The sequence below is a fragment of the Oryctolagus cuniculus genome, chromosome 19, assembly GCF_051225735.1.
Source record: "Oryctolagus cuniculus isolate XC-2025 breed Fujian yellow rabbit chromosome 19, ASM5122573v1, whole genome shotgun sequence".
Lineage (NCBI taxonomy): Eukaryota > Metazoa > Chordata > Mammalia > Lagomorpha > Leporidae > Oryctolagus > Oryctolagus cuniculus.
The window spans coordinates 1495877-1499493 of NC_142885.1; the positions used below are offsets into that span (position 1 = coordinate 1495877).

Sequence of the window (3617 nt, forward strand, 5' to 3'; positions counted from 1 at the left end):
GTAACAGGATGCTTAAAGTCAAAACAGGATCTTGTGGTTAGCAACGGGCAGGGTGGAAAAAGCCCAGCACTAAACTTCTTGTGCTTGTACATGTCGGGAGGGGCACAGCTGGCCAGGCTGTCCCATTCCCCAACAATGAGTGGATCAGGTTTTTTGAAAAGGTGAACAAAATTTGTATTATTTTTATTTTTTGAGGTCTGAAACACAATCTTATTCATTTGTTGTTATTAAACCTTAGTTTTGACTGGACTCAGATTTAGCAGTAGACGCTCTCAGAGAACACAGCCCACATCTCCCGGCAATCCGTTCCTGGCATTTTTCTTTGGCCTCCTCCATTCTCTTGGCTGAGAGTTTAGCATATTCTGCAGCCTCCTCTTTGTTCTCCTTAGTACACTGTTTCTTCAGAGCAATTCACCGGCGTCTGTGTCGCAGGACACGTGGAGTAACTAGACGCTGGATCTTGGGTGCTTTGGTCCTAGGTTTCTTACCCTGTTTAAGGGCTTTTCTTACAACATACTGGCATACATCACCTTCTTTAGAGAAACTGAAAAGCTTATGAATTCTGCTGGCTCTTTTAGGACCCAGGCGACGAGGCACCGTGGTATCTGTCAATCCAGGAATATTTCTCTCTCTCTTTTTTTTTTACAATGACCAAGTTGAGAACACTCAAATTGGCATCAACAATGCAGCCCCGAACTGATTTGAGCTTTCTTTCTCCAGTTCTCCTTGGTCAGTAACAGGAATGCCCCTTATTCAGCAGAAGGTGAACCCGCCCATGGGTCAAGACACCTTGCTTCATGGGAAAACCTTGTTTGTCATTCCCACCACTGATCTGGACCACATAACCCTTCCATTCTTCACCCAGGGTGTCGGCAGCAACTTCTGTGTCCATACACTTCTCATAGAAAGTACGAAGTTTACGTTCATCGTCCACTTGGATGAGTTTCTGGCAGCCAGTGGCTGGGAAGGAGGTATTCAGCTTCATTTTGAAGCAGCTGGCCACTTCGGAGGCTAAATTTTATTTAAGGTATACAAGTTTCATGTATTTCCTATATACAGATCTAGGAACATAGTGATATTCCCCATCCTTCCCTCCCTCCCACCCACGCTCCAACCCTTCTTCCTCCTCCCTCTCCTATTTCCATTAATTTTTACAAAAATCTATTTTTAGTTTACTTTATACTCCTAAGGGTAACTCTACACTAAGAGTTCAGGTAGTATGAAGGAAAAAATACTGTTGTGGGGGCTGGTACTGTGGCACAGCAGGTTAAAGCCCCAGTCTGCATTGCAGGCATCCCGTAAGGGTGCAGGTTCAAGTCCTAGCCACTCCACTTCTGACCCGGCTCTCTGCTGTGGCCTGGGAAGGCAGTGGAAGATGGCCCAAATCCTTGGGCCCCTTTACCCACGTGGGAGACCTGGAAGAGGCTCCTGCTTTGGATCAGCACTGCTTCAGCCATTATGGCCAACTGGGGAGTGAACCAGCAGATAGAAGACCTCTCTCTGCCTCTGTTAGGGTCATTTCTGGGCCAGGGGCATCTTCAGGCGAAGTCATTTTCAGGAAAGGGCATCTGGGTGAGGGTCATTGCTGGCAGGGGCTTCCATGCAAGGGCATCTTCGGGCAAGGGTCACTTCTGGGCCAGGGTCATCTTCAGGTGAGGTCAATTTCAGGGATGGCATCTGGGTGAGGAGGGCATCTGGGTGAGGGGCATTGCTGGGTGGAGGCACCAAGGCAAGGGCAAGGGTCAATCCTGGGGCAGGGGTATCATGGGTAAGGGCAGTCTGGGTGAGGTTCACTTAGGGCCAGGGGGCATCATGGGAGAAGGCATCTGGGCAAGGAGAGCATCTGTGTGAGGGTCATTGCCAGGCAGGGGCACCTGGGCCAGGGCATCTTGGGCAAGGGTCACTTCTGGACCAGGGGCAGCATCATCCTAGGGCCCAGGGTCTGCTGTGCTGCGGGTGGGCACTGCACAGGGCAGCAGGGCCTGCCAGCAGTGGGCAGCCTGCTGTGCTGTGCTGTACTGAGCATTCAGTGGGGTGAAGAGGCCTCTTCCAGGCTGGTCTTATTACACTGTGACTCCAGGAGCACTGTCGTGTGTGTGTGTGTGTGTGTGTGTGTATTTATGAGTATTTATAGATATTTATAGAACAGGGCAGGAGCAGGACCACAGAGGGGCACAAATTTTCACCAAGGTCATGCCTGGAGGTGTGAGCTCACCACACAACAGAAAGTCACAGATGAAGGGGAGGCTTTGAGGCTGAGGGGCCACTGTCAAGTCACAGAACAGCTCTCTGGACAGACTGGCAAAGGGAGGTCTCCGAGGAAGAGAAATGATCTGGTTAGATGTCAAAGGGGGGCCTGGGGCTCTCAGGACAGGATGGTCTTGCCTGACCCAATCAGCTGGCAGTGGGAGAGAGAGCAGAGAGAACAGTGGAGAGAGAGGAGGGAGACAGGTGGTAAGGAAAGAGCAGCCAGGCCACGGCACTGGTGGGCAGGGCGGAGGTGGGAAGCAGCAGGAGGTGGGCATGTGGGTGAGCTTTCTGGAAAAGGCCATAGACAGGAAGGAGAAGGAAGATGGGAGGAGGAGCTGGAGTGGGTGACCAGAGTTTCCGGGGAGTCAGGGTGGAGGCTGGAGAGGGCCTCCCCTGCCACTCACGCCACCTCTCACTCACCACCCAGGCAGCACAGCCACAGTCCTGACACAAGCCTAGCCCTCTCAGACTTCCCTCCTCCCTGACGGCCCTGCCTTTGGACCCACTGGCCATGGCCAGCACTAGCCTGGGAGGCCCATGTGGCAGCCAGCAGGCCTGATGGAGAAAGACAGGAGGAAGTACCCTGCTTGAACCAGGAGCACACAGCTAAAATGGACGGCTGGAGGGGGTGCCGGAGGCCCCTCGGGTACTCAAAAAGCCCAGCATCCTCAAAGGGGACACTGGAGAGGCAGGGTGGGCAGGGGGCCACAAACTCACAAATCTAAGAGGGGAGCCTCAGCTGGTCGGGGGGCTGCAGGTCGTGGAGGTGAGTCTGGGTCCTCCCTGCTGGGGAAAAGCAGAAGAGGGAGAGTCAGAGGCCAGCGAAGAGTGGCAGGTGGGGCCCTGGGCCAACTCTGTGTCCCAGCCAGGCGGAACTCAGAGTAGCTGACCTGCCCTGGCTACGGGGCTTCATCCGGGGCTGAGGATCCCGCCTTCAGCCAGTAGCAGGTGTGACAATGCCCAGGTGGGAGGCAGGAGGCTGTGAGTCCCTGCCTCGCCTGGGCTGATGGGTACAGAGGATTCTCAGGCTTTGAGGTCATCAAGCAACCGAAGGCTTCACCCCCGGCCACTGCTCAACTGCACACCCAAGGGACGAGGTGACCCCTGGCCTGTCACCCTGGCCTGTGCTGGGGCTCCCAGGCTGGGGGGCTTGATACCCCCTGTTCCCTGCCCCCAGCAGCACAGCTCCAATTGGGGCAGGTGTGGCACGCCCAGGAGGAAGTTCAAAGGCCTCTGGCTGTCCCACAACAACATCCCCCAAGTTTCCAGCCCCTACACCATCAACCACAAGCTCTCTGGCCTCTCTGGCAGCTCCAGAGGGCACCCACATCTGCCAGTGGTGCGGATCCTGTCCCGAGAACCCCCAG

The 3617-nt window shown here is 54.5% G+C and overlaps 1 pseudogene; it reads right to left on the bottom strand.

Annotated features, from left to right (window-relative positions):
* Positions 1-234: 234 nt before the first annotated feature.
* LOC149120276 (small ribosomal subunit protein eS6 pseudogene) lies at positions 235-987 on the bottom strand (annotated as a pseudogene).
* Between the last annotated feature and the right edge of the window lie 2630 nt (positions 988-3617).